Source organism: Miniopterus natalensis, chromosome 2, assembly GCF_054644295.1.
Source record: "Miniopterus natalensis isolate mMinNat1 chromosome 2, mMinNat1.hap1, whole genome shotgun sequence".
Lineage (NCBI taxonomy): Eukaryota > Metazoa > Chordata > Mammalia > Chiroptera > Miniopteridae > Miniopterus > Miniopterus natalensis.
In genome coordinates, this window is record NC_142082.1 from 16957534 (window position 1) to 16979704 (window position 22171).

The 22171-nt window shown below is 36.8% G+C and overlaps 1 long non-coding RNA gene across 1 annotated transcript in view; it reads right to left on the minus strand.

Moving 5' to 3' along the window:
- Positions 1 to 21897, minus strand: part of LOC148093638 (uncharacterized) — a 170052-nt gene extending 148155 nt beyond the window's left edge. The window contains exons 1-2 of the long non-coding RNA XR_015713977.1: positions 21736 to 21897; positions 10042 to 10093 (exon numbers count right to left, since the gene is read on the minus strand). This is a non-coding gene — a long non-coding RNA (uncharacterized LOC148093638). The remainder of the gene's footprint in view (positions 1 to 10041; positions 10094 to 21735) is intronic.
- Between the last annotated feature and the right edge of the window lie 274 nt (positions 21898 to 22171).

Genomic DNA, 22171 nt, shown 5'->3' on the forward strand with positions numbered 1-22171 from the left:
AATGAATGTCAAAATCATTATGTTGAGTGTAAGACGCCAGACATGAGTATGATTCTGTTTATATAAAAGTCTAGAAAATGCAATAAAAAGCTGCATTTTTTTAAAAAAAGCAGCTCATTGTTGAATAGGTCCAGGGGTGGGAAAAGAGAGGGACAGAAAAGAGGGCAGAAGAAATTTTGAAGGGTGATTAGAAATATTTTCTCGCATGACTGTGACAGTAATTTCACAGGTATACACTGAGTTGTTCATTGTAAATGAATACAGCATGTTATACGTATGTAATATCTCAATAAAGTTGACTTTAAAATAAACAAAAGAAAGCTAGCCCAATACTACATCTCTACATATAACTACTAATCTCAGGAATTTGAACTCAAAATTTTTTAAATAACATCATTTCCCTCACCAATCTCATATAATAAGGGACCATTCCATGTCAATTTTCCTTTCCTTGCTCTCATTCCACTCCACATTCCACTCCATCTGCCACTCTACTCACAAAATAAAGGCATGAAGGTTCCTTTCAACTAATGCAGAATCTCTCCTAATGCAAAGGCTCTCCTGCAACAACAAAAATAAAGGCAACACATGTGTATGATTATGTGCATCCTTTCCCCCCAAACATCCTTTATATGCACAGTGGGGAGACTACATAGGAAGGCAAGTGATGCAGTTTTGTTTTTGTTTTGTTTTGTTGTTTTTTTAAATATATCTTTATTGATTTCAGAGAGAGGAAAGGAGAGGGAGAGAGAGAGATAGAAACATCAATGATGAGAGAGTCATTGATCGAGCCCACAACCTGGGAATGTGCCCTGACTGGGAATCTAACCCCGATCACCTGGCTCCCAGGTCTACACTCAACCTCTGAGCCCCGCCCGGCTGGGTGATGTAGTTTTGTGTTATAACTAAACGGCTGGAAGGGCAGCAATGAAGGACTGTAGGAGTTTAACTCTTAATCTGGGGCTATATGTAAATCATATCTCTTTGGTATGGACTCTTGAGTTTCAACTAAGCTAGCTTGTTTCCTTCAATCCCGTGATTATTTTCTTCTGATAGGAAGTCCTTAAAGCTGCAGTTAGTATGATCCAATAAGTTGCTATTATCCCAAAGCCCTCACAAAAATTCCCCCTGATCCCAAGAAGGTATGTCCAGTGTCTAGAAAAGCTTTCTTGCTATTGTTTATATACCCACTTCTGTTATTCTAACAAGCTGATGACTGATACTTGTGTAGGGCCTGAATTCTGCAACTCTTAAGTATGAACAGCATTTGCTGACTCAGAGAAGCATCACTGCAGTTGAAGTGGAAGCCTTGTTAACCTCTGTCTCCTACAGAAGGCCACCTGGTGTAGCTTCTGAGCTAGGGCATTGGAATCCTGAAATTCTGTTGAACACAATCATATTCAATCCCTGCCAGTTGCCCTCTGGTCAGAAAGTATAATTAGAGGGTCTGCAGATGGCCTGGCAAGGCTTCCAGACGCAGTGGAAACCAGCAGCTGACTGCACAGCTATATGAAATTGAAAACTGTTTCAAGATATATACCATATGCACGCATACGAATCCATTAGGGCACATGGTGAGCTCTTTGCATTATATGGGTATTAGATGCTACGGCAAATGAATAGGGAGAATCAGAGAAATACATTGGGGTGGGGGGAGAGAGAAACACAAATTAAAATCTTAACCTAAGATAGTTGGTTCCCAGACTGAGTAGGATATACTTTGATTAAGGAAATGTACAGAAAAGAGATTCATGACTTAAAACTTGAAGGCTGTTCAGGGAGAATTAGTGAAAATGGCAATGTTTCTTCCCTAGGACCCTTCAAAGGTATTTCAGTGTGTTCTTTTAAATTAGAGACTAAATTAGTCTTTTTATGACATTTGAAAAGTAATAGCCAGTCCGGCAGTGTGCTTTTCACTTTTCTGAGTGTTACATATTTGCATAATATTGTAAAAGCAAGAAGAATGATCATTACACCTTTTAAAGAGCTTAATGATGAGGTTAGACTAGTGGAGAAGTGGTAGATCAAAGGAAATCTTTGAAAAGACAATGAGATCTCTCTCTCTCTTTTTTTCTCCACCCCACCAACCTCCCCCTGCCCCCCCCCACAAGAGCAGTGGTGATTGTTGGTGGTGGGGGGTAGAAGAGGGCATAGAGGGGATAAATGATGGTGAAAAAATTAAATTTAAAAAGAAAAGACAGATATTTGAATACATTCACGGGCTGTGACACAGCAGTTGACACAATGGGCTAAATGACCTTTCAAAGCCCCTTCACAAGGGGTCCTTCAGTATGTTTTTGTTGAGCAGGTATAAGGGGTTCTCTAAAGGATGTCAAGGAAACCTGTTTACCAGCTGTTTGGCTAAAAGTTCATTTTAAAAGATTCAGAGATGAGGCCTGTGTGTCTCATCTTATTTGAGACTCTGTATGTCTTCAAGAGACCAACACTGGGATTAAGACTGAAAATCTTCATCAGTTTTCTGAATATTTGGGCAATACGGTGTTCAGTTTTTACGCATATCTTTAGCATTTTTAGGATCAGCTTTCTTCCTGGTTTCATGAGCCGTTAGGAAACCTCTCCTTTCAGCTGCACAAGCCAAGGTACACCTTAGTGAACCAGGGTATGAGCCTAGCTTTTACACACTTTCAATGATCTCCATCCCAGATCAGAGAAGGATTTCTCTTGTTCGAGTTAGCCCGGCACTGATGGCAAGTATTGGCAGGCCCGCCTGGTCTGCAATTCCAGGTGATGCTGGGGTTTCAGTGTAAGAAATCATCATGCTCTGACTCCTTTGAGTTTAGAAACAAATCAGTAATAGACATGAGAAGGGTCAAGACGGATGCACTGGGAGTGGCAAACAATGCCTCCCCCAGCTATGGAATTGTCACCAGAAGTTTTCCTTTGGCTCAGGTTAGGATTCCAAAAGGCATTTCTCTAAGTGAAAGTTAATATTAAATTAAAGTTCTGAGAGTGACCTAAAATTTTAAAATGCTGCTATCTGAAGCCATCTCTTTAGGGTAGCAAAGTTGAAATCTATACCCTAGCCTGAGATGTTTGACTTAAACCATTTTAAAGCAGCAATGTCACTTTTTTTAATGCTCCCTGTTATTATTATTCAAAAACAAATTTCTCACACATCCTTTAAAAATGTAGATACTTCTTCGTTTAAGTGAGCAGAATTTTCAAGGGCCTTGAGCCTCACTGTTCGGTTTATATAACAGCGGGTGGGAAAGTATAAGGATGGCCTGGCATTCATGTGTCCTTCGGGTAAGGAATGAATGCCTTAGAATTTGTTCCCATCTTTTTTCTTGGGTTTCGGCACTTGGCTCTTCTATCTGTAAGATAGACGGTGGCATAGTGACACCGTCTATCTTATATCCATCCCAATTTACAGTTCTCTTTCTGCCTGACACATAGACACATCGACGATATTCAGCAAAGGGTTGTTGAATCAATTATTGTTGAACAATTGATTGTTAAATAAATAAAAAAATTCTACCATAAAGGAACAAATTAAACACTCACTATATCCAAGTCACAGAAGGAGGAAACAGAAGGAGGAAAACCCACACACCTAGTAAGAGAATCTTTGGGCAGTGTCTTTTGTAGTGGACTAAATTTTCACTTTTAAATTCTCTCTTTCTTCTTTTTCTAGAGATACTGGAGTTCATTGCTTAATTGTGTTTAGAGTCTTCTCAAGCAGGCCTCCTCCAAGCTCCAACCCTTTTCTCAAATAATCACCACTACAAACTCTTATGCATTCCTCAGAGCCTTTTTGAGGAATTAGCACACAGCTCAAGATTCTAAGACTATGCTATTTTGTGTTACAAGTCAAATTTACTTAGTTAGGTCAGAAACTTCAATAGCTACTTGTTTCTTCAGAACAAAAATCCATAATCTTCCCCTTGTTTACTCTTGGGAAGTGATAACGCAGTGTAAAATTAGAAAACTTGAAAAATTTGGGATGTTGGATCAAATACTGCCATAACCACTAAGTATCCAAGATTTCTTTGTTTTTCACTGTTCAATCATATCACCCCAAGAAGGAAGAGAACTTTGAACACTCTTCCGGAGGATAATTAATGATTGATTTGCTATGCTTGGAATGTGTAATGGGGTGGATTCCAGAGAATGTGCCTATCCTTGTCAGTGGGCAGGAGAAAATGTGGAAATCTTTCTCAAGAAAATATCTCTGATTGGATATCCTGCTAATGATCATGAATGCAGTTTGGGATTTAAAGCCTGCTCTGAAATTCAACCCTAAACAGGAATTCTATTTTAATAGACAGGCAAAGATACAAACTAAAACAAAACTACTTTATCAAGCATGCATTCTTAAAAATTCCACATATCTTCCTTTGCAGGAGTAGTCTTTGGCAATAATTATCATTCTCTCTCTGATGTTCATTAGATTATATGACCTTGAATAAATCAATAGCCTATAAAATAACTCAAAAAGTTGTTTTCAAGATTGCATAAATCAAAGATGTCAGACATTTAGCATCATGTCTGACATGGCAAAGTTACTCGTTAAATGCTAGTTTTCTTTCTTTTCTCCCTCTCCACATGTAGCATTTTAAACATATTTTGTACACCACTGGAAATTTTATATGAGCTTTGGGAAATACACTTTAATATTTGTGTTTAGGAGCACTGTGAAAGAATTTACCCTGGTTACATACCCCATTTACATGGTAAGCAAAAGCATGCAGCATTGCATGAAAACCAGGGCCAAAGCTCTTTTGTAGGTGTTGAGGCTGGTTAAGTATTCTCCACACTGAAACATAATGAAAATGATGACCAGAGGTTAAAACAAGTGTGTAGAGCACTTTAAGAATCTTGAGCAGTCATGGGCATCAAAAGAAAATTATTATCTGTATTACCTTCCTCCTAATAGAGTGCTTAAGAATGAAAGTACATCTGGATGGATTCCAACAGGAAAAAAAAATCCCCCTATGAAATAAGGATTCTGCCAACTCTTCTGAGGTTTTGTGCATGTATTCAATGGGATTTTGTTCCAAATAGTTGGCATGAAAAGCTAAGATGAATAATGGAAAAAAGAAAAATGATTTTCTAAAAGAAATGATTTATTTTTTTAAAAAATGGAATTAATTTTTTATTTTTTCTGGACAGAAAGGGATGTGATTGTGTACTTTTAAAGTTCTAATCATTCTGTCTAAAGGACTATGTTTAAAAGGCTATATTGAGACCAACATAGATGACTCTTTGGTTTCAGTCAGGGCTTAATACATAAAGGCCTTCGAAGAAACTACCTCCTAAAACTGTGAAGTTTCCCCATTCCTTCAAAGTGATCCACCACCCATGTGTTGATGCCATTTAAAAGGAATGGATTATCCTAAATGTGATGATTAGGGATGACACCCCGTTACTTCCACAATACTGACTTTCAACCACTTCCTGTATTGCTTACAGAGCTTGCCTCCCACCAGAAAGAGTGAAAACACGTGAAATTTGCATTCCAGCCCCCTTGGAGGTTATACATGGGAGTGTCACCCAATTCTGGCCAATAATTTTTTTTTTTAAATATATCTTTATTGATTTCAGAGAGAGGAAAGGCGAGGGAAGAGAGAGAGAGAAACATCAATAATGAGAGAGTCATTGATCGAGCCCGCAACCCGGGCATGTACCCTGACCGGGAATCGAACCCCGATCGCCTGGATCCTAGGTCAATGCTCAACCACTGAGCCATGCCCGGCCGGGCCTGGCCAATGATTTTGATGAGAAAGTATTCTGGGGGTAGAAATCCCAAAGAAAAATATTCCCTCCAGTTAAAGAGACATGCACACTACAAAATTGGATGTATTTATATGAAGACATGGAGATGTCCCAGCTATTTTACAATCACAGGGACAACGCTAAAGGTGAAAGCCAGCACACTGATGATGTCCCTGAAAAAAGATAATTGAAACAGCTGGGTCCATGAGGACTTCATCTTAACTCCAGACCATCATTTGAGCTATTTTAATTGAGGTATACTTTACTTACAGCCAAAAGCATTCCATTTGATATAACAGTTCTTGTCAGAGGCTGAAAAAGTACTCCAATCAAGGCTAATAACCCTTGAAAAAAGAGTAACAAGCTCCCCATGTGGTATGACTGGAAAACTCTTGAAATGCATGCCCCTTACCTCTTCACATTCTCTATCTAAAATTCCCAGCAGTAGAGGCTTGATGATACACATTCGTCCCACAAACAAACTTTGACTTGCTATCATGTGTACCGTTGTCAGATAAATATTTGGGACATATTCATACTAAAAATGTATTCATCATTGATCTGAAACCCAAATTTAACTGAATGTCCTGTTTTTATGTGCTAAATCTGGCAGCCTTACTATGCATTATGTCCTGTGGTAGGCTCTGGGGATAAAATCCCATTCCCTAATTCAAGGAACTCATCTCCTTCAAAGCTTCTACATGATTTTAATGTGCAGACTGGGTGGAAACCCACTACCTTAGAAACTTTCTGGTTCAACTCCGTATTCCACAGACCAGGAAACTGAGCCTGAAGAGGTCCTGTGGTTTGCCCAAAGGCACACAGCTACCCTAAAGCAAAGGTGGAACTGGACCCCACGTCTCAGGATTCTTCCTAGAATACCTCTTTGCAATTGCCTCTTCACTCCTGCTCCTGAAGGCTCTTTGTTTTGGGATAAAATGGAAACTAATTTTGTTTGACTTAGTGAGATAAGGAGGCTTGTAATATAAATGATCTAATTTCCTTTGATGAGAAAGACAATCACATTTTAGTCACTTTCTTACCTAGGAAAGTATTTTGATTAAGAAGAGAAAGGCTTAATTGTGGCACAAGAATATCTTGTCCAAATCTACAGAAATACTTTCTTGAAAAGAAAATTTTCCAAATATTCTTTTATATAAGTGATATATATTTACATATACATGTCATATGTGCATATATATGTCATGTGTACATGTATATGTCTGACATATATGTATATAACTTATTACCTATAACATGTATAGGTGATATATAGCTCAAAGCTACACCATGACTTGCTGTAACTTGAATGTATCAATGAAGAAGACTTTCCTTTATTTCTCCTCAGGTATCCTTTACTAATATTTTGATCAGCCAAGTTCCAAGCCTCTGTAAATAAAAACCTTTGTTAGAAATTTATAAGCAGTGGCCATGGTGACTTGCCAGTGGAGAAGTCATTGTTCCTTCTGAACATGGGCAGCACTGAATGTAAAGCTCTCTGCACAGGCTGCTATCGATCACATTTCCAACCCATAGAGCACCAGGACAGAGGCTCAGAGCTTCGTCTAAGAAACTTTTTCACCTAATCCAAGTCTTTCATTTTGCAGTGTTAGTCAAAATCATGTGCTTCTGTCACTAGAGAAGATAGAGACTGAATTAAGTCAAGTCTCTGTACACCTTAATCTAGAATAGGTTGCATTTAAGGCCTTTTTTCATGTTTCCTATAAGACAAATCTTATTATCCTAAATGAAAGTAATAAGGCAAATTTCACTTTAATAAAAAAATTCCAAAACATATTCTTAGAGTATTAGATTTTATTTAAAAAATAACAGCAACAAGCTAACACAAACCTCATGAAATCCAGAATAAATAGCATAAAGTCAAATGATCTTTTGAATTCATTATAATGAAATATGACTACAAATCTCAGTTCTTCAGATCTAGGCATCCTCAGTCAGTATATCCAATGATGATGTACTGAGTCTTAGAGGTTTATCAAGTATCAAAGTTACGGCATTCTTTCTCATGAAATGTCCAATTTGGAAGAGAAGCACATATTACATCTCAAATAACAACTCTCTATCTCAAGTTATCCTTGCCATAGGTTTCTTTTGTGAAACCCAAAAGAAACTCCTATTTGAAAAACAAGATTGAGCACTGCAGCTTCAACATTTCTAACTATTCAGCTTTTTAAGTGATTCTCCTCTGCACTGGCTCCAAGCTACCCACATCTTGGCTATTTCCAAAATTCAAATCTATTCTCAAAAGACAAGGTTTATTACTTCTGAGAAGAGTCAATATTTATTTGATTGAATACATTCTGTTATGATTATTGATTTTTTAAATGAATTGCATTACCTTATAGTCTCACCTGTGTAGATGAAAATATTGTCCCATGTTAAGCATTTCTGTAATTGAAATGTTAAAAGTACACCCTGAGACTTCTATCTACAGGATGGTGGATTCATCTCACCTGCCCGGGCACGTTGCTGAATTGAGGTCACAGTTACGCAAATGACATTCCAAACATTTTTTTCCCACTGAATTAAAAGGGGGCAGTTCAATCTTCTTTTTCTGCCATTGGTTAGAAGATTCTGACACAGGGACCTAGAGAGCTCTCCAGTTCTAGAATGAAGCTATTGTTATTCACATGACTTGTAAAAGGGCATGAATCCTCTCACCTACTTCCCTGCACCATTATGGCCCCTTAGTCAGCACAATTCAACACTTGGAAACTAGGCAACCTGACTAAGAATGTTCTACTTGAACTTTGATTGATTGCAGAAGAGTGGCATGTCTTAAATATTGACCATTTACTGATTAACTAAGAAGAATTCCCTCAAACAGTGAAATAAAATTTAGAGCTAAAATTTTGACACAGAAAAACTGTACGGAGAAACTTATTTTTTTAGGATACCTGACATCTATAAACTTTTCTCTTTTTTTTTTAACTCTGGATAATGGGATTACTACACACTACACCTTAGGGTATTTCTTCTTTTCCCAAGACTCCCTGGCCATGGGAAATTGGTCTCTTCCTTATCAGGCATATCCATCTATAAAAATGATAAAAATAACTGCTGATGGAAGGATTACTATTTAGTAGTTGTACAGAGATTCCTTTGGTGCTTATTAGGGAATGGCTTCAAGTGTATGATAATAAAAACTTTCAAAATGATGACTGAGGACCAGACATGAGCTGTGCTTATAGCTGATGGCATAAGTGTGTCTATTGGAGACAATATTTCTACATATGATTCAAAATTGTACCCATAAACCACTCAATTTTACTCTGAACAATTGAGCTACTGATTTGGGACTATTCTTTCTTTCTCAAGAGTTTAAAGAGAAGTAAAAGTATTTCATTCTTAAATTTACTCTAAGAGTGAGTAAAGGTTCCCTGGAGGAGGTAGGGGTGTGTGGAGGGAATAAATATGATTAAAGGAAAAAGAGTAGAATAAAAATGACAAAACAGTGTTTGTTCAGGATGTCCCCATCAAAAAAGTCCTGGCTCTAAGTTCAGTTATTTTTCTCTCACAAGAAATAATAAGAATTAACCTAAGAATTAATCATCATGATAAGATTTGTTATTATTACTATCTAAATTCCATTCATCTAAGTGTTCTGTTCCCAAAAGCAACCCCAAAGAGATGACAGAATAAGTAGCCCTCTCTGAGTTAAACCTAAAATTGTTTCCTCATTGTCATCCTACCCAGCTTCCTTTCCAAGCCATGTTCAATCCTGTCACTGATATACTTATCTAAGCTTTTTTGGAATCCACTTATCTCACAAAGAGGTAAAGCAATTCAATTGAGAACAAAAATATGTGCAGTTTTTTGATAAAATTTCTCACTGAATTTTTGTTGTTCTGGGAGTATATCCTGTCCATGCTATAGCTTAACTATTTTTCTTACTGGAGTGATTGCTCTCAAGTGAGCTGGATAGTTTTATGTTATTGTTGCCTTTAGTTTATATTCAAGCAAAAGGGATAAACAGCTTTCTCAAAGAAAGTACTGCTATCAGTAATTTCCACTTACTAATATCTTTCTTTAACTAATTAGTATTTAGCTGGTAAATAAATATCTAGTTCAAACAATTCTGATAGGCTCATAATGCCATCTAGTGGACAATCTTCAAAATATTGTCCCGTGGGCCATTTTCTTTCTACCCATGAAAATAGTTATTATTCTTGAAGAAGTAGCCCCAGCTACTAAGCAAAAATTATTTGTTAATATCACTGAACTCTCAGACACAGCTATGAGAGCATTTCTAATATTGGGAAGTCTTAGGAAAAATTAACTTACCATCTTGTGTGCTTTCAGCTCCTCATCTGTTCAATGGATGCAGCCAATGCCACTGGAAAAAAGGAGAATTCCACAAAGTAGTAATTGAATGCACTCAGTTTATCCTTATTTATGGTATACTAAGTAGCTCATGTTTACTATCTGGAGGATACAAGACTATCTTTTCAGTTCTCTTGAATACCATAAGTAATAAATGATATGTACATAACTTTATTTTACTGTGTAAGACTTTTACAGTTTCATCTAATCCTAACAGCTACTTTGTGAATCATGTGGAATGTAGTCATATTACACTTGAGGGAATTAAAATTAATGAAAACTAATTGACATGATCAGAGTCAAAATACCTAGAAAAAGCTCAAACTCAATCATAGGTTTTCAAAATCTCAATAATTCTTTCAATAAGCTAGCAATGTATTAAGAAGGATACTTCATGACAAAAGACACCTTTTCTCAGAAATGTAGATTAAATATATGCTTGTCTATTAATGCTTGTCTACTTAAGCAGATATCAAAAGGAAAACATAAGACTTATCACAACAGATTCTAAAAAAGCAATTGATAAAACTTCCCTACACTGTAGTAGCAGCTGATCCGTGCAGCCAAGCAGCCTGGGAGTAAATCCCTCTCAGTGACAGCAACACTATTAAAGGCTCCACTACAACAGGACAGTCACACAGCCCACACAGGGGTACACCTGGAGTGCCTAGCTTGGGTGACTGAGGAGGCTATGCACTGGACGCTATAGGACACCTACTACACAAGGCCACTCTACCAAGTCTGGGATACATAGCAGCTCTACCTAGTACATACATAGGAAAGCAGCCAAAATGCAGAGGCAAAGAAATGGGTCCCAAATGAAAGAATAGAAGAAATCTCCAGAAGAACTAAATAAAATGGAGGCAAGTAAACTACCAGATACCTAGTTCAAAGCAATGGTTATATGGATGCTCAGGAAACTTAATGAGAACTTCAACAGCATGAAAAAAGGCATAGAAACCATAAAAAAGAACCAGTCAGAAATGAAGGATACACTAACTGAAGAATAATTTACAAAGAATCAACAGTAGAGTAGATGAGGCAAAGAATCAAACCAGTGATTTGTAATACAAGGAATAAAAAAAATGCCCAATCAGATCAGCAGAAAGAAAAAAAGAATCCAAAAATATAAAGATAGTGTAAGGAGCCTCCGGGACAACTTTAATTTTACCATTTACACCAATGGAGAGGCAGAAGGAAAAGAGAAAGAACAAGAAACTGAAAACCTGTTTGAAAAAATAATGACAGAAAACTTCCCCTACCTGGTGAAGAAAATAGAAATACAAGTCTAAGAAGCACAGAAAGTCCCAAATAAGATGAACCCAAAGAGGCCCACACCAAGATGCATCATAATTAAAATGCAAAAGGTTAAAGACAAAGAGAGAATCTTAAAAGCAGCAAGAGAAAAGCAGTTAGTTACCTACAAGGGAGCTCCCATAAGACTGTCAGTTGATTTCTAAACAGAAACTTTGCAGGCCAGAAGGAAGTGACAAGAAATATTCAAAGTGATGAAAAGCAAGGACCTACAACCAAGATTACTCTACTCAGCAAAGCTATCATTTAGAATCAAAAGACAGACAATGAGCTCCCCAGACAAGAAAAAGCTAAAGGAGTTTATTAACCACCAAACCAGTATTACATAAAATGTTAAAGGGTCTTCTTTAAGAAGAAGAAGAAGAAAAAGGATAACAAATATAAACAATAAAATGGCAATAAATACATATTTATCAGCAATTGAATCTAAAAAACAAAATAAACCAACAAGCAGAACAGAAACAGACTCATAGATTTAGAGAACATTGTGACAGTTGTCAGATGGGAGGGATGTTGGAAGGATGGGTGAGAAAGGTGAAGGGATTAAGAATACAAATTGGTTGTTACACAATAGTCATGGGTATGCAAAGTACAGCATAGGGGATATAATCAATAATATTCTAAGAACTATGTATGGTGTCAGGTGGGTATGAGATTTTTTAGGATGATCACTTAGTTATATGATGCCTAATCACTGAGGTGTATACTTGAAACTAATATAATATTGTATGTCAACTCTAACTGAAAATTAAAAATTACTTTAAAAAAAGCAACTCACATTCTTGATAATAATAATAATAGAAGTCTTGGTAGTAGAAGGATGTTTCAATAGCTTGATAAAGATTATATACAACAATCTTATTATAATCCTCACATATAATGGTGAAACATTATAATTCTTTCTGATTACATTTAGCAATAAGGCTATTACTTTTACTGTCATCACTATTTGATCAATGTACTTGAAGCCAGAGGCAATGCAATATGACAAGATAAAGATCTAATAGACTGATTGACTGTTTACCAAGAAATTCCAAAAAAATTAACAAATAAAATCAGAGTTTATAAAATGGATATGAAACAGTGCCAAAATACAAAATAAATATATAGAAAACAATAACTTTCCTATACAATTAAGTTATTAGTTTTTTAAATATTAACTTGTAGAAGTTCTTTTATATATTTCAAAGATTAACCCCTTATCAGATATATGTTTTGTTAATATTTTCTCCCATTCCATAGATTGTTTTCTTTGCACTGCAGAAGCTTTTTAGCTTGATGTAGTCCCACTTGTTTATTTTGTTTTTGTTGCCTGTGCTTTTGGTGTCATATCTATGATATCCATGAAATTATTTCTAAAACAATGTCATAAAGCTTTCCCCCTGTTTTACTCTAGTAGTTTTACTTTCAGGTTTTATGTTTAAATCTTTATAGTTCGCTTTTATGTAGGGGGTAAGATAAGGGTCCAATTTCATTCTTCTGTATGTGACTATTCAGTTTCCTAACACCATTTGTTGAAGAGACTATATTTTCCCCATTGTGTTGGGTCTTGTTGAAGACCCATCAACTATATATGCATGGATTGATTTCTGGGTTCTTCATTCTGTTCCACGTCTATGTGTGTGTGTTTATTCCAGTGCCATACTTTTTTATTATTACAGCTTTGTGATATATTTTAAAATCAGGAAGTGTATGACCCAGCTGTGTTATTTTTCCAGATTGATTTGGCTACTTTTTGGTCTTTTGTGTTCCATGTAAATTTTAAACTTATTTTTTCAGTTTCTGTAAAAAAATACCATTGTGATTTTGACAGAAATTGTATTGAATTTTTAGATCAGTTTGGGAAGTATGGACACCTTAACAATTCTAAGGCCCATTCATGAACATGAGGTGTCTTTCCATTTGTTTGTGTCTTAATTTCTTTATTCAATGTTTTATAGTTTTCAGCACACAAGTCTTTCACTGCCTTAAGTAGTTTGTTCCTTCATATTTTATTCTTTTTTGGTGCTATTGTAAATGAGATTTTTCCTAATTTTCTTTACAGATAATTCATTGTTAGTATATAGATACATTAACAATGAATTGTTAGTGTATAATGAATGTGTTGGTTTTGTTTCCTTAACTTTACTGAATTTATTTATTCTTACAGTTTTTTAAATGACATCTTTAGTGTTTTCTATGTAAGATTATGGCAATATTGTTTCTTCCTTTCCAATTTGGATGCCTTTTATTTTTTATTTTTTCTTGATTATTTGCTCTAGCTAACACTTCCAGTACTATGTTGAATGGAAGTGATGATAATGGAAATCCTTGCCTTCTTCCTGATCTTAAAGGAAAAGCTTTCTATTTTACACTGTAAAGTGTAATATTTGCTGTGGGCTTTTTATATATGGTGTTTATTATACTGCGGTAATTGCTTTCTATTTCTAGTTTGTTGAGCAATTTAATAATGAAAGGATATAGAATTCTGCCAAACACTTTTCTACATCTATCGAGAAATCATATAATTTTAATCCTTTATTAATATGGCATATCATATTAATTGACTTTCATAGGTTGAACCATTTTTGCATTCCAGGGGTAAATCCAATTGGATTTGTGTTGTGGGATTTGGTTTGTTCCTATTTTGTTGAGAATTTTTATATAAATATTCATCAGGGTTATTGGCCTATAGGTGCCATCCTCTGGTTTCCATGTATACATTTAATCATTAAAAGATGTGTTAGATATTAAAAGATATTTTTAAATATATTTTAAAAGATATTTTAGAATGATCTGTCTTTATTCCTTCTTCTTTCCCTCCCCATGTTTCTGCAGTATAGCTACATGGATTCACATAATTTTCTATTAAAACTAATTCACAACTTTAAGTACAAAAAAGAAAGGCAAAATAGAAAAGTGAAATGCTAAAGGTTATATATTTTTATCAAAAATATAAAACTCCAATTAATTATTGTGTTTGCCACTAGTTGTATCAAGTTATATACTAGATTGGTGGTAGAGGGAGGAAGGCTAATGCTTTCTCATTTCTCTGCTGTTAGAGACACTTCCATGGGAAATTTTAAAAGGACTGTACTTGTAAAACACACATTATTCTACTACAAATGTTCCATTCTGTATTTAGGAAATATTCCCTTGGAGATGCCCAGAGAACAGTGGGTCTCTCTTAGTGTTTGCTTTTTTTGAAGCTCCTTTTAGTGCTTTTGTTCCATTTGATTTTCTGTAATTGAAAGCTTTGGTAATTTCTGTAAGATTTCAGCTGGAGTCATTTTTGTAGAAATAAAAGTGTCCTGTAGAAGATCTGCTCTTCCTTGGCCTATTTTAATAGTTCTTAGCACCTTTCTGTTTTAGGACAAGAAAGCAGCAATTCAGAGAAGTTAACTGACTTGTTCAAGGTCACAGACCCAAATCAGTAGCACAGTTGTGACTAAAAGGTAAGACTCTAGATATTCAAAGAGAAGAAGGTTGCCATCATCTTATCACTGGGCTTGCGTGGCATCTCAGTTCCAGGTGGGTGAGTGGGGGACTGGGATTGGGACAACTATTTTAATATGTCTGTGCCTCAGTTTCTTCATGTAAAAAGAGGAAACAACATGGACTACATCATTGGTTTTCAAACGGCGGTGGTGTCTCAGTGACCTCCAATGGGAATGAGGGAACAAGGAGTTCTAGGCTCCTTACTCCCAATTCAACCACAGGGGTTCTACTTTTCACTGTGGTGTATATTGAATTAATGAAGAGATTTTTATTAAATAAAGAATTGCATACACATACACATGCCAAGTGTGTGTGTGTGTATATGTGTGTACTATGTGTGGTGCGATGTAGGTATATATGTGTATATATACTGAACCATTTATCAGAACTCTTCTGTTTCCTTTAAACCCTCATCAGACATTACAGCTATAAGTAGAAGATGCAACTGAAAAGAATTTAACTCCCTTTTGAGTTCATCTCTAGTGAGGTAAAGGAGCAAGGTCAGTAGGGGTCTTCTTCAAGAGCTAAGCAATTCAAGGAAAACTGTCCAGGGTTTTTAATTTATTTCATAGGTTGTTTTCTCTTTTTTCTCTTTTCAAATGTTTATCTGGATTAAAATAAATCAACTGTTTCTCTACTGGATTATATTTAATTTTAATCTTTGAGACCAACAACTGTCCCTATATATTAAACAAAAAGTTAATCTTCTTAACAAAAGCTTAGTCTTCTTTCTATATTTAATTTAGTCCATGACAAATTAAAATAGGCATTTCTTCCTCTACTTGAACTATTTTCATCTAATACATAGATTATTTCTAGACCTGTCTCTGGAATCTTCTTCTCCTTCACTAATGATATTTTATACCCAGACAATTCTCATTAATATAAACAATTTGGATGAGTCCCTATTCCATCCATCTCTTAATTATTCTGTTTTGACTATTTAAATCATTCCAGTGACTTATAATACATCTGTAAATCATGCTTACTATTTTAAAGAAAAGGAGTCATCAAAATACTCTTTGCAAAGATTTAAAAGACAAATGCTTTATTTTAGGGTGTTCATATTACTAAAAACATCATCACTCTCACAAAACATACCATAGGAAAATGACTAGGACATTATGATGTAATTTAATAATTAAAACTAAGTATTCTTGCTGGGATATAGAGTTAATTTGGAGATGCCTAGAATCATATATCTCAAATCTAGAAATAAACTGAAAGTCCGTTAATCTAACCCCATTATTACAGCTGATTTTACAGTTGAGGTCACTGAGGATCAGATAGGCAACTTTCAAGGTCATCCAGAAATTTACAGTAGATCTGGGGCAAAGATCCAGGAATATGTTTTTGCTCAAAAGTACTCATGAAAATGAGTTAAAATCACTAGGGCTTTGTGTTACTTAATAGCTGTGGGAGAAAAAACAGGTTGCTTAATCTCTGTGATCTTTACTTTCCAACCAGAATAAAGGACATAATTATCACCACCTCCCAGTGATACTGTTGTGAGGATCATTTGAAGTAATTGTGTGAAAGCATCCTACAAACATAGCAGTGTTACTAGTGAAATACTAATGTGTATTTTGGAATCTAAAATGGATCTATTGTTAATGAGCTCTGCAAGAAACCAGAATGTTATGGTGCCCCTATCAGGGAGCACTTTACCTCTTACCAAGATTTAAAATGACTGATACAGATATCCCCTTGGTTCCTCAGATTGCCTTAAAAACAGGAAATTGGTTCTTGCAAATCAATACTTACTCTAGCTCTAACTATAACTTTAACAGCTGTTTCATCTGTCTTAAATAGAACTAGCTATGCCACTGAAATCTGAGCATATTCTGTGTGACTGACAGTTCTTTTCTTGAGGCTATAACTGAGCTTGTTGGATAAAGGTTAATTGCTAACTGTGGAGTGCTAATGATAGCATATTGATGAAATTACAGGATTACTGATAGAGAAAGGGCTCCTAAAGCACTGGGAGCTGCAGGGAAGCTCTAAATAATAGTTATTGATTTGTTTCTCTGAAAGCCACTAAGTAGTACAAACTGCTCAAAAGAATAAAAATTATCCACAGTTACGATTCTTTTATAATTCATTTCTTTGCTTCCAATTTTCTACCTGCCAATAGCCAATTATGATTTTAATAATTATATGTCTCAAAATAAGTAGTTTATACCTTGGAGAAAGAAATGCTACAAATTATTTTATTCCCTTTTATTGTGTTTCTTCTCCCCTATTGAATGAGTGTTATAAAGCATAATAATCAGGCAGCAATTCCTAAACTTCATGTATTTAAGACAAATGAAGTACCAAAAGAGTAATAGATTGAAAATATTTAAAAACAGTTAACTTTAAAAAAGGCCCCATGACCCTTAATTCCCAAGTCAGGTTTCACTCTCACTCAAATTTGGCCTTAGAATTTATCTCCACATTTGACCCATCTGCCAGTATATCGAACCCCATTCAGCTCTCAGCTGGTGCTTGCCCCCAATATCCTTTTTGTTATTGCTAGCATACAGTGACTGAGTACCTCAAATCAGGCTCTGCTGAATTTTATATGCATATCATATCCACCCTAGGAGCTGGGTAGTATTATTCCCCTTTGACAGCTGAGAAAACTGGAAATCAGGGAGGTTAATAAGCTCCCTTAAGTTCACAGAGTTGGTAAGGTCAAAGCTGAAACTGGACTTCTGCATCCATGCCGGCCACCCAGGGCTGCAGTGTGGAAAATATTCCTCCTTTTTACTTGCCTAGCTCCTTCCCCAGAGATTTCAGATTTTTCCTATGACATTCATTTTCCTATGAAATTTGTTTAGTCCAACAGAGAGATCCCTACCAAGGTTCTCTGGTTTCAGTACATATTTCAATCTACCCAATTATTTCAGTATAAATTTATATGGTATATTACCTAAGATGTTTCTCTTACTCCTGGAAATAAACTAAAGGATACTGTAGGAAATATCAATGATATATAGGATCAAAGAGAAAGGAATAATTACTTATAATTTAAGGGAATCAAGGCAGTCTTCACAAAGGAGGGGAAGTTTAAGCTTTGGAGATTATACGTATATCTCCTCAGGAGTCCAAATCCATTCTGTAAGTCTAACTGCCAAGCTCCAGAATTGGAAGATTAGTAATTATCATTCTGGTAATAAGTTTTTTTTAAAACCCAAAAATTATGTAAATATTCCAAATAAACAAACTCCAGAAATTCTGTAACAGATTAATTAAAAGTTCATTGTAAAAAGGAGCCAAGTCTCATCATTATTTTAGATGTGAGACTTCAATGGTTTAGAGAATCAGAGATGTGGCCTGTGCCAATGACCGCATCAGAAAGAAAGAAAATAGAAGTTCTCAAGTATAAGGCATTTCAGAACATAAACTTTCCCACAATGAAATTGAAAAGTATATAATTGAGTCTATACACAGAGTTGTCATAGAGGCACTATGTGATGAATTCTTTATGAATGTTTATGAGTTCTCCCCCAGCTGTTCTCAGTTCATCACAGCACTAGTGAGAAAAAAATAATTGCTACAATTATGAAAACACAGAATCCCCAAGCTAAATGGGACCTTATTTTTAATCTAGTTTCATGCCCTTCTTGTATGTGACAAAGGAAACAAAGACCCAGTGAAGTGATGGTACAAGATGCCACAGGCACTCAGTGGTGGAGTCAGGACTACAGCTAATCTTTTGGGTCCTAACTCACTACCCTTCCAGCCCCACCTTGTTTTTCTCCATCACCTTATGTCCTTCCCCAGGGATTTCAGATTTTTCTAAGACATTCATTTTCCTATGAAATTTATTTAGTCCAACAACATTTGGTTGTTCAGAAGAGGCAGCTGAGATCATGTCATTTCTATCTTCCCCAATGGGCCATCTAAGCAAAGTAGGAGATCATAAAGGAGCATAAATGTTTGCGCCATGGGTCAACCTTGTCCACTGTTATAGTGCTACTTTCTAGTCAATTCTTCACTCCAAAACACACATCTCTCAAAGTGACCTATGCCTGTAGAGGATCAGAGACCTGTCTAGTAAGTTTCCACAGAAACAGTTTCTGAAAACAAAAAATACGACTCAGTTTTGGCTGTGGGGCTACATGTGTCCTCCTCTCAATGGGGTGTTTGGCCCTCCAGGGGCTGTTTGTAAAATGCCCTTTATCTGGGGTCTTGGGTGCCAGTTATTACCACCCTTGGTTTGTTCCTACTTCTGTTACAGATACTTCAGAATAAAATTACAAGTGTGCAATTAGAGATTTGAGACTCCTTTTCTCTGCTCAGTAATGCAGAAATTTTATCTTGTTTTGCTGAATTTATAAGTTGAAACTCTTTCATTGAATTTTATATAGCTTCCCAGTTAAAGAAACATCTCAGTAGCTAAGACTTACTAGTTCCAAAGGCTATGTAGTGACCCAGTTGGGTATTTCCAGGTACCTTAGATCACTACTGTGCATCCTTTCTTCTAGAGAATGACCCGTGGGAACAGCTGAAGTGCTTGTTAGAAAAGCAAATACCTGTACCCTTCCCAGGTCTACCAAACTGTATTTTTTCTGGGTTCCTTGAGTGATTCTAATGCACCCTAAATGTTGAGACCCTTTGCTCCAAAAATTGCTAAGTGGAGAATTGGGGAAATTTCTATTGGTAATTGGATGCTCTAAAACCTCGCTACTCCATGTATGGTCCACAGACCAGGTATAGCATCTCCTGGGAACTTGTTAAAAATGCAGAATTTCCACCCCCACCCCAAACCTATTGAATTAGAATCTGCATTTTAACAAGATCCCTATGTGATTCTCTGCACAATAAAAATTGAGAAGCATTGCTCTAAGAGATTTTGCTTGAAAGGTTAGGTAATGCAAGACACATGCATTTCTCTTACTTGAATCACTTGGATAATTGCCACCATTTTCCCTTGCCTTTTACAAGATAGTTAGAGCTTCAGGCAAAAGGTATCTTTAATAGAGTATTTCAAGAGGTGCCAGGTTCCCTAGGGCTGCCTGAGGAACTTCTGTTTTAAGGCAAATTCTCAGAGCAGGACTGACAAAGCCTCCAGCCATTGCAGACAGCTGCTCAGGAAAGTGGGTTTGCCTGTGGAAAGACCAAGCAAGCCCTCCTTGCCTGAAAGCCTTGAGTCTGGTTGAAGGTCCACTAGGTAAAGCTCCACTCTACTTTTAGTTTCCTATTTAATTCACTGAAAATCTTGAGTTAATTCTGAACATTAATCCCAACTAAAAGGGTCATAAAGAGGTGTAAACTAGGCTACAGTGTTGGCAACACGGCTTGTCCAAGCTTGACCTGCCTCCTGTTAAATTGCAATTTGACTTTATTCTCCAGTGAAATCAGTCATTAACCAAGTTGGCAAACCAGATTAACCAAAGAATTTATAGGCATATATGCATAGCCCATAGACACAGCCGAACAGACAATCGTTTGGTGAGGCCTGAGGTGGGGGGGGGGGGAGGTTGGAAGGGGGACACTGGGGGAAAAAAAGGGACACATGTAATACTTTCAACAATAAAGATAATGTGTGTGTTTTTAAAATTCTCACCCGAAGATATTTTTTCCGTTGCTTTTCAGAGAGTGGGAGGGAGGAGGGGAGGAAGGAGGGGAGAGAAAGAAAGAGAAACATCTATGCAAGTGAGACACATCAGCTGGTTGCCTCCTGCACTTGCCCTGACCGGGCCGGGGACTGAGCCTGCAGCCGAGGTGCATGCCTCTGAACAGAGCTGAACCCGGGATCCTTCAGTCCACGGGCCAACACTCAACCACTGAGCAACACCGGCTAGGGCAAGAAAGATAACTTTTTAAAAAATACACCTATATTCTATGGCATGATGAAAACAACTGGACTTCAGGTCAGAAATCCTCTTATTAATTAGTTTTGTTGTGAGGCCTTGAGCAAATCACTTAACCTCTCTAGGTCTTTTGTTCCTTTACCTATAAAATGGGGTGATAAGTGTCGGGCACAAGCTGTGTGGTGTTAGAGCTTTATTTATTCTTTTTTTAGGATAAAGTAAAAATCTTTTTGAAAGCACATTTTAAAGCTTAGGTGTTTCACAACTGTGATTCTGTTTTATGCCAAATCAATGAACTTCAAGTCATGGCTCAGAAACTTCTATTCTTTTTCAAAGAGTCCTGGACCCTCTGCTTTTCTCCTTCTTGCAATCTGTTCATATTAAATGCAGACCTAACACTCATGCCTGCGGGGCCCTTCCTGACACCAGCCTTGCACACTCAATTTGCCGTCTTTTATCTTTCATCTTCCAACCAGGCTTCTGTAACACAGCACCACTTGTGCCAATACAGTCACTGACAGTACATTTTGCAAATGAGATCCTTTGGGATGCTAGATCAGATATTTCCCTGAAGTCTAGACACATTCCAGGGAGCCTACTCCACTCATTATTTATGCATGGGTCTGCCATTTAGTCAGCCACGGTTTCTAGAATAAGAGCTTGCTTTCCACCCGTTTAGATGGTATAGATTAACAAATCAGAGAATGTCCTGACACTGTCATAGGGCTTTACATTTTGTACTGGACTGTAGTAACAGCCAAGATCTTGTTTTGATTTTTATTTTAAAAATCCCTGAAATCTACAGGGTAGGGAAGCATGAGCACATTATGTAAACCTAGAAACAACTTGTCTCAAAGCCACCAGCTAATAAATGGCAGAAATGGGTCAAATCTTCAGGCTCTGACCATAATCCCTGGCAGAAGGTGAAGTGTAATTAGGAACCCCCACCCGTCAGTGTCCACTGTTTCCAAATGTATACAGACACATCCCTCTCTCCCTGCCCTCCCCCACCCCTCTCTCAGCTCCCAGAGTGCTGTTTTCACATTTTCACTTTTGTACTTACCACATTTTATTCCCCTTTTACGCATCTTACTTCTACTGGTTTCTCAGCTTCTGGAGGGAGGGGATAAAGCTGCTTTATATTTGTAGCTCCTGCATCTAACACCCTGTCTGGCACTTAGCTTCACACAGTACGTGTCCGCTGGATGAATTTCAAGAGTTCATGTGTATGCCTTGAAAACAAAGCAAAACAAAGACACTGTTTTATGTTCACTGTGATTTGATACAGGAGGCCCAACTTAGAATATCCATCTACACCCATCTCAGCCTATGGCACAGTCACACCAGTAGCTTTAACATCAAGCACCACCCCAGTCTCAGAAAGGACATCTGCTCATCTAGACATTATAGTAGAGAGGCTAAGAACACAGGTGGCCCAGGCTACCTGGATTTGACCCCTCACTCCACTAGTTGTGTATCCTTACGTAAGTTACCTTTCC